At 42.4% G+C, this 13848-nt stretch overlaps 1 long non-coding RNA gene across 2 annotated transcripts in view; it reads left to right on the top strand.

The window, feature by feature from the left end:
* The first annotated feature begins 8623 nt into the window (after nucleotides 1-8623).
* LOC307196463 overlaps nucleotides 8624-13848 on the top strand; it is a 706311-nt gene continuing 701086 nt past the window's right edge. For both annotated transcript variants that reach the window (XR_013831138.1, XR_013831139.1), the window contains exon 1: nucleotides 8624-8862. This is a non-coding gene — a long non-coding RNA (uncharacterized lncRNA). The remainder of the gene's footprint in view (nucleotides 8863-13848) is intronic.

Here is a 13848-nt window from a genome sequence, read left to right as displayed (position 1 = left end):
CAACTAGAAATAATGAATAATCTTAGTTTACAGTCCAGCCTTTCCAAATATTCTTGTAAAGAGTAAAGAGAAAATGTTTTATACTTGTGAAAAAAATGTAATCGAGAAAATTGAAATGAAAATGACTTTAGTTTTCAGAGGAACATCTTTTTATGTCATAATCTTAAAGAGGATTATAGGCAAAGTTTTGAATTATGTAGTAGTTAAATTTTTATGCAGCTGAGATTCTTAAGAAAGTTACTTCTAAAATTCATAGAAGGGTAATTTTTATAATGGCAAGTAAGTTGGTACAAACTTGAATATAAGATTTGTCATTTGTCATAGAATGGTTTCTCAAAGTTGATTAAACAGGCACCTAAAATAAATAATTTTTTCCTCAATTAAAAGTCTGAAAAAATATATAGGGACTTCCCTGGTGGCGCAGTGGTTAAGACCCCATGCTCCCAATGCAGGGGGCCCGGGTTCGATCCCTGGTCAGGGAACTAGATCCCACATGCATGCAGCAACTAAGAGTTCGCATGCCACAACTAAGGAGCCTGCAACTAAGACCCAGTGCAACCAAAATAAATAATAAAATAAATAAATAAATATTAAAAAAAAAAATATATATATAGCACTTTCCTGTTTTAATGAATTTGCCCTGAGAATGACTCTCCAACAAGGAGAAAGTAAGAAAGACTCTAGATTTGCTCATGTTGCTTATGAAATTAAAGTTTGTGTATGCTACTAAAGTCCTTTTCAGCTTGCATAGTGAAAACAGTACTTTTTCCTCCCTAAATATTAGCATGTAGAATTAATCTTGTAGGGTCTCAAATACTCTTATAGGCATGCCTCGGAGAGGTTGCAGGTTTGGTTCCAGACCATGGCAATGAAGTGGATATTACAATAAAGAGAGTCACATGAATCTTTTGGTTTCCCAGTGCATATAAAATGTATGTTTAGGGCTTCCCTGGTGGCGCAGTGGTTGAGAGTCCACCTGCCGATGCAGGGGACACGGGTTCGTGCCCCGGTCCAGGAAGATCCCACATGCCGCGGAGCGGCTGGGCCCATAAGCCATGGCTGCTGAGCCAGCACGTCCGGAGCCTGTGCTCCGCAACGAGAGCGGCCACGACGGTGAGAGGCCCACATAACGCAAAAAAAAAAAAAAAAAAGTATGTTTACACTATACTGTAGTCTATTAAGTGTGCAGTAGCATTATACCTTAATTTAAAAATACTTTATTGCTAAAAAATGCTAACCATCATCTGAGCATTCAGCAAGTCATAATCTTTTTGTTGGTGGAGGGTCTTGCCTTGATGTTGATGGCTGCTGACTAGTCAGAGTGGTGGTTGCTGAAGGTTGGAGACCTGTGGCAATTTCTTAAAATAAGACAACAAAAAATTTGCCACATCAATTGAATCTTCCTTTCACAAATGATTTCTCTGTAGCATGTAATGCTGTTTGATAGCATTTTACCCACGGCAGAACTTCTTTCAAACCTGAAGTGTATTGTTTCAAACCTTGTCATTGCTTTATAGACTAAGTTTATGTAATATTCTAAATCATTTGTCGTCATTTCAGCTATCTTCACAGTCTTTACCAGGAGTAGATTCCATCTCAAGAAAACACTTTACTCATCCATAAGAAGCAACTCCTCATCTGTTAAAGTTTTATCATGAGATTGTAGCAATTCAGTCACATCTTTGGGCATCATTTCGAATTCTAGTTCTCTTGCTGTTTCCACCACATCTGCAATTACTTCCTCCACTGAAGTCTCGAACCCCTCGAAAGTCATCCATGAGGGTTGGAATCAACTTCTTCCAAACTCCTATTCATGTTGATATTTTGACCTCTTGCCATGAACCACAAATGTTCTTCATGGCATCTAGAAGGGTGAATCCTTTTCAGGATGTTTTCACTGTACTTTGCTCAGATCCACCAGAGGACTTACTACCTAAGGCAGCTACAGCCTTACAAAAATGTATATCTTCAATAATAAGGCTTGAAATTGAAATTACTCCTTGATCTATGGGCTGCAGAATGGATGTTGTGTTTGCAGGTATGAAAACAACATTCATCTTATTGTACATCTCCATCAGAGTTCTTGGGTGACCAAGTTCATTATCAATGAGCAGTAATACTTGGAAAGGAATCTTTTTTTTTTTTCTGAGCAGTAAGTCTCAACAGTGGGCTTAAAATATTTAGTAAACCATGTTGTAAAGAAATGTACTGACATCCAGGCTTTATAATTCCATTGATAGAGCACAGACAAAGTAGATTTAGTAAAATACTTAAGGACCCTAGGATTTTTAGAATGGTAAAAGAGCACTGGCTTCATTTTAAGTCACCAGCTACCTTAATCACTAACCAGAGAGTCAGCCTGTCCTTTGAAGCCTTAAAGCCAGGCATTGACTTCTCCCTAGCTATAAAAGTCTTCTGGCATCTTCTTCCAGTAGAAGGCTGTTTCCTCTACATTGAAAATCTGTTGTTTATGGTAGCTACCTTCATGAATTATCTTACCTAGATCTCTGGATAACTTGCTGCAGCTTCTACATCATCACTTGCTGCTTCACCTTGCACTTTAACATCATGGAGATGGCTTTTTTCCTTAAAACTCATGAACCAACCTCTGCTCGCTTCAAACTTTTCTTATGTCCCTTCCTCACAGAATTGAAGAGAGTTAGGGCCTTGCTCTGCATTAGGCTTTAATTTAAGGGAGTGTTGTGGCTGGTGTGATCTAACCAGATCACTAAAACTTTCTCCATATCAGCAATAAGGCTGTCTTACTTTCTTATCGTTCGTGTGTTCACTGAAGTAGCACTTTTAATTTCCTTCAAGAACTTTCCCTTTGCATTCACAACTTGGCTAACTGACATACGCGGCCTAACTTATGGCCTCTCTCAGCTTTAGACAAGCCTTCCTCACTAAATTTAATCATTTCTAGCTTTTGATTTAAAGTGAAAGGTGTGTGACTCTTCCTTTCCTTTGAACACTTAGAGGCCACTGAAGGATTATCAACTGGCCTAATTTAAATATAGTTGTGTTTCAGGGAATAGGGAGGCCTGAGGAGGGAGAGAGACAGGGAGGAGCTGGTCAGTGGGGCAGTCAGAACATACACAACATTTATTAAGTTAGCCATCTCATATGAGCACAGTTTGTGGTAACTCAAAACAATTACAATCAAGATCACTGATCACAAATCACCTTAACAAATATAATAATAATGAAAAATTTGAAATATTGCAGCAATTACCAAAATGTGACACAGAGACACAAAGTAAGCAAATGCTGTTGGAAAAATGGTGCTGGTAGACTTGCTTGAGGCAGGGTTGCCACAAACCTTCAATTTATAAAAACACGAAGTGCAATAAAGTGAAGCACAATAGAATGAGGTATGCCTGTTCACTAATAAAGAATGCTTTTTTTCAAATCATGCCTCTGGCTGTGATAGTATACTTTCTAAGCCCTGGCAATTTTTGAAAAATATCACAAAGTTTGAGAATAATATCTTGCCTATATTTAAATTGAGGAAGATATAGATATCTATATATACATAGATATAAATCGTATAGATGTGGATATAGATATATACAGACATAAACAGGTCTTTCCAGAATAAAAGCTCCAAACTTGATTTTTGTTCTTTCCCAAAATGTCTTCAGCCTAGCTGCCATGTTCTGCCAACACATGAATTAGGCACATAGTGAATTACACAGACACTGGTGTAATTTGGATGCAGTAAGAGTTTATTAAACTCTAGCCCAGAAGTGATAAACTAGCATCCATATCAGGCCAGGAGTTGTGTGGGGTTTTGGCCTAAATAATAACTTGAAGAATTTGGAGTCATTATTTAAAAGTTTGGAGATATTATCTAAAAATCTGAATTTCTGGGTTTTCTTAAAAACATAAATCAGATGACTTGGCAGCACCAGGTCCTTCATGCCCAGCAAGGCAGCTGTTCGCTTGGGTTGAGAAGGCTGCCCCTTTTAGATGGGACATGAATCTACTCATTCTTTGTGGTTTCTGGACCCTATCACTCGCACAATATATCATATGCACGTACACCCAGCAATTTACTTTCCCCCCCGAGGGTTTTGAGAAGTTCAGTTTTATTCTTTTACTTCTTAATCATGTTGACCACTTCTCTTACCCTGTCTCTCATAGGGCTCTCCTTCTTTCTCCTCTGCCCATTCTAGTATAGGGGAAGAAAATTTTTTCCTCTACCCTCTTAGTTTCATGAATGGGGCCTACAAATTAAACTGACAAAGACAGATTAACAGGAGAAAAGGCACAAAAATTTTTATTGATGTTGTTATTATTATATACACATATTTTTAAAATGTATTCATTTATTTCTTTATTTTTGGCTGCATTGTCTTCGTTGCTGCACAGGGGCTTTCTCTAGTTGCGGAGAGTGGGGGCTACTCCTGGTTGCGGTGCGTGGGCTTCTCATTGCGGTGGCTTCTCTTGTTGCGTAGCATGGGCTCTAGGTACGTGGGCTCAGTAGTTGTGGCTCACAGACTTAGTTGCTCCATGGCATGTGGGATCTTCCCGGACCAGGGCTTGAACCCGTGTGCCCTGCATTGGCAGGTGGATTCTTAACCACTGCACCACCAGGGAAGTCCCTGTTGTTACTATTATTAATGCTCATGGTGCTTCAGAGAAATAAAGTGAAAACCCCAAAGAGATGGTTAGACTTCAGAGTTTATATACCACTTTAGTGAAGAGCGATACATAGTGAAGAAGTGACTAAACAAAGGGAAAGGAGGTTGAGTTTCTAGGGAGGATAAATTGTGGGAAGGTACATGTATGGGGAAAGTAATGGAAGATCAGCATTATTTTAGTAAGGTTTATTTGTGTAGATTCATTCCACAACTTTCTTTCTTCTTCATGGCCATAAAACTTCCCCAGAGTGGAGATTTATGACACTCCTAGTTTCTTAGAAGTTTCTGCTTTTAATCATTTAATGGAAGCTCTGCAAAGACTTCTTTCTGCATCTGTTGATTCTCAATTGACTTCAGCTCAAAATAATCTATATGCCTGTCAACTGAAAAAATTGCACAACCTAAAAGTTGAGACCTATGTTTTATTCAGCGGACTTGCTGAGGACTTAAGCCCTGGAGACAGCCTCTTGGAAAGCTCTGAGGGACTGCTCTAAAGAAGAAAGGAAGGAGCCAGGGTATATAGGAGTTTTTGCAATAGAAACCAGGTAGTCAGCACATCAAAAGATTACTGTTAATTAAAGAAAAAACACACATCTCAATTTAATGAATTTAGTGCTTTTCCCTGTATGAGAAGATGCAAGAGTCTGGGCTTGATGAAATTACTCCTTTGATATGCACCTCAACTATCTAGAGCCAGTATCCTGTTCTCTTCTATCCTGAATCCCCTCGGGGTGTACCACTGGGGGCAGCTGTAGGGGCTGATGGTCACTACATCCTTTGTTTGCTGATATGGCAGGTGGCATTCTTTGTCTACATGCCACACTCATTATTTTGGGGTGGCACATTCTGATCTCCTTCACTGGTCATATGGAACGTCTGCTCTTCACTTAACACATCTTGCCATGCTACATCTCTATACTGTGTATAAGTTGTTTCCTCTGCCTGAAATCCCCTTTCCCTCATTCTCTGTTTGACAGATTCTTCCTGCCAATCTTTAAGACTCAGTTTGGGGGAAGCCTCTGACTGCTTTAGGCACTCATTCTTTACCTTCCAAAGCTTCCTTAGCATTTTGTCCCAGGTAACATTCCTGTTCCAGGCAAGTGCACAGATGCTCTTTGGTCTCTCTGTTGCTTTGTTTACTTTCTACCCTGTCCTCAAGGCTGAGCTCAGCTTCACTGTGCCACAGAGGTGTTCCTTGACTGTACCAGTTAAAATTAATTTTCCTCTTCTGGATTTCTAAGGTAGTGTGCCTAGCTTGACTATCATAACCATCTGGAGGACTTAAATGGGCCCTGGGCCTCATCCTGAGCCCTGCCTCTGATAAGTCTTATGTCAGTATTTCTGGGGTTAGGTTTAGGAATCCATTTTTCTTGAAACCACATCAGATGGTTTCATAATTAGTCCTTGATAATTTAACATTTCTTAATGTTATATTTTTATGTTGCTTATTTAATATGTTCTGATCTTTTCTATCCAGTTGCTATACAGCCATGCACATCCTACATATTTCTTAGTACACCGATGCATACACAATAGGCATGAAAAATGTAGATTCGTTGATTGACAAGAAAATTTTCCCTTTCTCATGACCAGATTTCGCTTTCTTCTGAAAGAATAAAGTGATTCTTTGCAGGGAATAAATAAGTATACAACAATGAATTATGCTCTGAGCTCTTGGATCATCCTGGAACTCAGTCAATGCCTATTTAAAACTAGGCTATTCTGGTAGGACGATTTGTTCTCTACTGATTTAGATTGTTATTAGCAACTTTGTCTTTCATCCTAGTGTAGTGATCCATTATCATGTGGGGGGTTAGAATCCTCAAGGAGACTTTTCAAGCTCTCCCCTCCCTGCATAAGAGTTCCCATGAGAATAGCAGCATTGTGATGAGAAATAGTAGTGATTGGGAGTGTGCTGTGAACAAAACAGGGTGAAAGCAGGATAAAGGCTATAAATCACTGTCCTAGGGAGAGCCTGTCAATATGGCATTATGATTAGATTAGTGAACTTGAGGCTGATTTTGAATGTCCTCAGCAAATCTTAGTTTCCAGTTCTTTAATAACAGTTATATACTTAATTTCTTTATCACAATAGGATCATTGTTTATAAACACAGTAGAGGTAAGAAGAAACTATATTTTAAGCAGAAGCATTTATATTCAAATCCCTGTGTTGGATTACTTTATGTTTTGGAGAATTTAGGTAAAGTCACATAAATTTGACTCTGAAGAAAAACTTTGGGCATCATTCTAGACCAGCCCTTCTAGACCAGCACTTCTCAATCACCTGCAAGAGAGAATTAAGCCCTAATGCTTAAGGCATCCATTGTGTGCGATAATTTGCTTCTCTCCTCCGTGTCTACAATGCCAGCTATCTGTGTAATCATACTGGAGAAAAGAGAAAAGAGTCACATTTTCTCTAGGGCTCAAGTCTCTCCTTTGCTTGAGAAAGGCTAAATTATCTAGATCCCAGTGGTTTTCAAATTTGTGTGTTTATCAGAATTGACTGGAGGCTTTTTAAAACACAGATTGTCAGGCCCCACCCCTAAAGGTTCTGATTCAGTAGGTCTGGGATGAGGCTCAAGAATTTGCATTTCTAATGAATCTCCAGGTAATAGCTGATGCTACTGGTGCAGAGACCATAATTTGAGAAACACAGATCTAGAACAACTCTGATGCTAGTCAGTAGGAAACGCACACATACACAGCTGAAACAGTTTAGTGAAACAAGACATAACCTTTGCTAGCACCGTTTTGTTTTTTCTTTCCTTTTTTTAAAAAAAGGAAACTCTATTCCCTTTATTTAAAAATGCTGGTTGGGAACCAGTAAATTGATCTTTCAGGTCACTAATAAACAGTGTGAAAAGCAGTGGATGAGAAGTCTGTCTTTTCCAGCTTTAGCATTTCACTCTATGGCTTAACCACCCTCATTTTACAGCTAAGTACAAGAGGCTCCAATCACAAGAGCCTGAGATGGCTACTCACTAAGGATTCAGACACATCTGGTGAGCCTAAGGGGAAGGTGTTTGGGACTCAATTAGCAAATACCTGAAGCTGAAGTCTTGCCTTCGGCATCCTTTAGCAGTGAAAAACCAACATCCAGGCATTCAGCCAGACTGGGTAAAGAACTCACCCTAAGCAGAGGGCATGGCTCTGTAGAAACTTAGTCAGAGACACTGACCAGCATTTGTCCAGGAAGAATGGTTCTGAACATGTTATAGGGCAATAACACCTACACGGACTTTTGACTTGGCTCAAAGGAAAACTGGGCCTAATTCATAGAGTAGGAAACGAGAGATAAAGAAGAACTATAAGGAATTTTTTTTTTAAACCATTATAGGGGTATGACAGACGTTTAGACTACAAAGAAGCTTTGTTAAATGACCTGAAGACATGATGGGGTTGGGGGAGAGGAAAGGTATTTGTTCTTTTCTTTGCTCACTTTATTAATCAGAACTTGGACATAGGAAAATTATGGATGACAACATCAGTAGTATGGGAACAACATCTCCATCAGAAGTGATGCCCGGAGCTATGTTAAGAGAGGAACGGATTGCTACCTGGATTTCACTAATGAGGACTCTCTTCAGACTGAGGATTTTTCTTGAGATTCAGAACCTGTGATTGTTCCCTAGGCTAATGTGCCCTGGGCAGTATATTTATTTAGGAAAGAGAGTTCTCAGTTGTGTGAACTGACCTGCTCCAGGTCAGGAGTAACGATGAATTGATACCTGAACCCATACCCTCTGATTCTCGACTTAGTGCATTTGCATTTTTACTGTTATTATTATTTGTTCGTTTACCTTTTGAGCAGAATGGACCATGGAAGCACAGCTTGTCTCCCATAAGTCCCTGCCTGGGACCCTGACTATCCCTCCATGTTCTCGAATCCAGACCCAACCAGGAGAGCGCGGATCCTGTGAGGGAGCGGCACGCGCATGCGCAGTTCCGTCAGCGCCCCGCCCACGGCATCCGGGACATTTAAGCCTGTGAGAAGAGAGGCTCTCTGAGGCCTTCTGAGCCCCTCAGGAGTGGTTTTTGGAGCAGCGCGTTACCTGCAGGGCGCTCCTGATGCGGAGCTGCGAAGGTCGTTGGAGTCCGACCTTTCTTAGCCCCGCGAGGACACACAGGACACCTGTGGAAGTCAGGTTCCTTAGTGTCTCTTCTCAGCGGAGGGCGGAGTCCAGGCGTTCCTGTGAGATGTAACTTCAGGAAAACAGGTAACTCTGTTTCGAAGCGGGGTGGACCTTGGCATCGCGGCGTGTCCTTCAGAAGTACCTGCTCGTGGCCCAGTGTATTCCTACAAGGCCTGGACCCGGGAACCATCCCAGGGCAGCCTGAACGCTGAGTCCTGCAGCCCCTGACGCGCAGCTCGCGCTGGGGCACCTGCCCTCAGGCACCGGGCTCTCCTGGCCTGTTGGGCAGGGCCTGCCTTCCCCCAGCAGGCCGTCCTCCTGGGGCTGCGGGTCCCCTCAGGCCGCCGTTGATGAGGAGGTTTGAAAGAGGGTTACCCTCAGGTTACCTCAGGCCTGCTGATCTTATTGGACTAGGGGCCTGTGTGACACTCCTTTGGTTTTTAATCTAGGGTGTTTTCCGTAGTAAAAATACTATTCTGATTGTGAGGTAGAATTTATTGTAAGACACTCTGTTAATATAATAATAGATTTTTGAGAAAGCAGAACAGTACCTGACAGAATGCAGATATCTCTGGTGATAGCTCTATTGCAGGAATAGGCCCGCCATGTAAATTCTTTTAGGCAGTTAGACGGGAGGGAGGTCAAAATTTCTTCCTGAGTCTTTTGGGCCTTGATTGTTTTCAGCTGGAAATAATACACATGCTAAAGAGACATTTTGGGGTGGCAAATTTTGTTCCCCTACACCCCCTTTATAGTCGTTTGTTGAATAAAGTCTACCTTACCATCATGACAAGTGTCATGAATAATTTTTTTTCTTTAACAGTACTAGGGTGTGGATGAGCTTTGGAGGCTGGGAGGATGATAATCCATGTTATTCAGTGGTTAACCAGTTGATAAAACTATTCCCTGCTATAATTTTGGAGACTTATATCTAATAAAGTTTAGTTCTAGGGAATAAGATTGGAAAACAGACTATTAGAAGCTTATTTAGGTTTCTGTTGGCTGCATTTGCAAGGTATTATTCGAAAGAGATGAACTCAGTAAAGAATTGCTATGTTTGCAGTCAGCAATGAAAAGGAGCAGAGAAAGTCCTCAAATTCAGGGACTTACTCTTGGAAGAGACAGTTGCTTCTCAATCTCAACTAGAAAAAGCCAGTACTAAAAAGGCTTCTGAGCATTCAGAGCCAATTAAAATTCAGTCTTGTGTCAAGCATTAAGCTCTCCATGTTAAAGCAGTGGAACAAAGTAAGATGTTTCAAAGTAAGCATCCGCCTAAATTGTCTTGCCCAGTAAATCCCTCCAGTGACTCAAGGAAAAGAGATTAAATGTGAGGCGCTCCCCCTGAAGCCTTATAAACAAGGTACATGTGGTTAATTTAAGTGAGAGTGTCTTGAGGGCAAGAAAGCAAAGGAATGTAACCATTCTGAGAACTCTGCCTGGAAAAGTAAAAATAAAATTTGGGATGTAGAACTGACAGGAATCGAAAACAAGAGACCTGTTGAAAGGAGTTAGTTTGGCAAAGGAACCACACACCTGGTCAAAGAAGCTGTGACTGATTTAGACTTAACTACGATCCTGGGTCCTGAACCTTCCATGGACAGGAAGCAGCCTGAGAAAGCTGCTGAATACTCAAGGAGGGGCTTTGACCCAGTCCTACTTCAGGTGTGGCTAAGGAGGATGATGAATAGGAAGAGCCTCCCAGAGGGTGGACCTGAAGGTCATGGAGGCAGTTTCAGGGGCTTCTACTGTGCCTTTCCCACCATAGTGACTCTTATTCTGCACGTCAGAGAGCCATGTGACTCTTTCAGCTGCTGATACATCCATCACTATTCTACACTCAGAGGCCAGGGAAATGAGTAGAGGGAAAACTGGAGGTGGGTTTGACTCCATATGCTTCCACCATAAAGGGCAGTGGGCATGACAGCATTTTGGTTCCCTTCATACTGGTATCAGCTGGGACTCTGTATCTTACAGATCTGGGTATTCCCTTTACTCTATGTATAGTTATTCTGGAATACTATACACTGGAATACTATACAGAAGCAAGAATGTGCAAACCATAACTACACACAAAATCAGTGAGTCTCAAACATTGAAAAACAGAAGCAAGATACAGAGTACTAGTGTGTGTCTATTTATAGAAAGATCAAAAACAGGCAAAACTAATCTATCATCTTTGATATCAAGGTAGTAGTAACCTTTGGGGGGTTAGAGACTGAGAAGGGAAAAAACATGGGCTTCTCAGGAGTTTGTAAAGATTTATCAATCTGTACATCATAACTTATGTATTTCATGTTTGCTATGGTATAAATGTTACTTAAGTCTTTGTGGGTAGATCTACAGCTATTTATTAATTTCTTTAGGATATATACTTAAGAGTAGTATTATAGGGTCATAGAGTAGTTGTTTAATGTTATTAACTACCAAGTTTTCCAAAGAGGTTGTAGCATTTTACATTCTTACGAGGAATAAGTGAGAATTCCGTTGGCTTTACTTCCTTGTTATTGTCAACCCTTGTTATTGTTTGTCTTTTTCACTTTAGCCATTCTGGTAGCTGGTCTTGGTTTATCTCATTGTGGTTTAATTTTTATTTCCTTCTGGGCTAATGGTATCATGCACCTGGATATTTAAAACAGGGTCTGGCACAATGTAAGCATTAAAAAAATATTTAATGAATAAAGGAATTAGATATCAGGAGGTTCAATATTATGCCTTTTATTAAATATGATTCTGTGTCCTAAGCCACAATTCATAGCACAGTGCAACATATGGCTTTTCTTCGTTATTGCATGTGAAGTTCCTAAAAGCAGGGTAGTTTTTTAAAAATTAGTTAATTAATTAAATTTTGGCTGCGTCAGGTCTTCGTTGCTGCGTGTGGGCTTTCTCTAGTTGCGGAGAGCGGGGGCTGCTCTTCATTGCGGTACGTGGGCTTCTCATTGAAGTGGCTTCTCTTGTGGAGCATGGGCTCTAGGCGCGTGGGCTTCAGTAGTTGTGGCACTCAGTCTCAGTAGTTGTGGCTCTCAGGCTCTAGAGAGCAGGCGCAGTAGTTGTGGCGCACGGGTTTAGTTGCTCCATGGCATGTGGGATCTTCCCGGACCAGGGCTCGAACCCATGTCCCCTGCATTGGCAGGTGGATACTTTTTTTTTTTTTTTTGCGGTACACGGGCCTCTAACTGCCGTGGCCTCTCCCGCTGCAGAGCACAGGCCCCGGACGCGCAGGTCCAGCGGCCATGGCCCACGGGCCCGGCCGCTCCGCGGCACGTGGGATCTTCCCAGACCGGGGCACGAACCCGCGCCCCCTGCATCGGCAGGCGGACCCCCAACCACTGCGTCACTACGGCAGCCCATTTTTTTTGCGGTATGCGGGCCTCTCACTGTTGTGGCCTCTCCCGTTGCAGAGCACAGGTCCCGGACGCGCAGGCTCAGTGGCCATGGCTCACGGGCCTAGCCGCTCCGCGGCATGTGGGATCTTCCTAGACCGGGGCACGAACCCGCGTCCCCTGCATCGGCAGGCGGACTCTCAGCCACTGTGCCACCAGGGAAGCCCTGGCATGGTAGTCTTAACTGTTCTCTTTATATCTATGACAGAGTAGTTAAAAGCCTAGGTTCTAGTAACAGACTTACTGGCTCTATCACTTATTATCTGTATGATTTTAGGAAAGTTACATGACTGTTTTGGGCCTCGGCCTCCTCATCTGTACAGTGGGTATTGCAGTAGGATCTACCTCATGGTGCTGTTTTGAGGCTTGACTGACACAATTTATGCAGTGTGTTTAGAACACATAGCCTGGCATATAGTAAGCTATCAGTAAATGTTAGTTCTTTTTTTTTTTTTTTTTGCGGTACGCGGGCCTCTCACTGTTGTGGCCTCTCCCGTCGCGGAGCACAGGCTCCGGACGCACAGGCTCAGTGGCCATGGCTCACGGGCCCAGCCGCTTCGCGGCATGTGGGATCTTCCCGGACTGGGGCACGAACCCATGTCCCCTGCATTGGCAGGCGGACTCTCAACACTGCGCCACTAGGGAAGCCCCTGCATCACTTTTTTAAAAAATTTATTTATTTTATTTTCGTATTCTTGGCTGTGCTGGGTCTTCATTGCTGTGTGCAGGCTTTCTCTAGTTGCAGTGAGCGGGGGCTATTCTTCCTTGCTGTGCGCAGGCTTCTCATTGTCGTGGCTTCTCTTGTTGCGGAGCACAGGCTCTAGGTGCACAGGCTTCAGTAGTTGTGGCACGTGGGCTCAGTAGTTGTGGCTTGCGGGCTCTAGAGCTCAGGCTCAGTAGTTGTGGCACACGGGCTTAGTTGCTCTGCAGCATGTGGGATATTCCTGGGCCAGGGCTCGAACCCCTGTCCCTTGCATTGGCAGGTGGATTCTTAACCAGTGTGCTGCCAGGGAAGCCCCACTTTTTTTTTGGCCACATCGCATGGCTTGTGGGATCTTAGTTCCCCCGACCAGAGATGGAACCCGGGCCCTCAGCAGAAGCACGGAGTCCTAACCACTGGACCACCAGGGAATTCCCATCATTGGATCATATAAAATGCTATGGGAAGAGAAGTCAGAAAAAAATAGTAGCAGTGGAGATGGAGGTGGTTGAATATACATGCTTTCAAGATGGCAGCTTGTGTTATGGATGGTACAGCCTCCTATTCTCAGTGCTACTAAGTTCAGACTTGCCTTCCAGTCTTTCAGTATCCACTAAGTGAACTGTCTGAAATGGTAAAACTGCTGATATATTGAGTTTGGGCTTTTGACCTGTGAGGCCCCTTGAAGTTGGGTCCAGTTTGAGAGGCCAAGAAAAAGATGAACATGTGATGCTCAAACACCTTTTCCAGTCTGTACAACCAACGTTAGCCTCTATTCCAAATGTCAGAATACCAATAGCTAATGTGTTGAAGACTCACAATGTTCCAGGTGCTGTTTTTAGAGCCTCACAAATACTGTCTCACTCATGCCTACAACAACAGTAAGAGATTTGTACAATTATTATCCCATTTTACTAATGAGAACATCGAGACATAAGGAGGGTAAGTATCTCTCAATAGCCAGTGAGTGTCAGAGTAAGAACCGTGGCC

This window comes from Stenella coeruleoalba (genome assembly GCF_951394435.1).
Source record: "Stenella coeruleoalba genome assembly, chromosome: 13".
In the NCBI taxonomy this organism is placed as follows: domain Eukaryota; kingdom Metazoa; phylum Chordata; class Mammalia; order Artiodactyla; family Delphinidae; genus Stenella; species Stenella coeruleoalba.
Note: the sequence above shows the minus strand (reverse complement) of the source record. Positions and strands in the feature narration are given on the sequence as shown.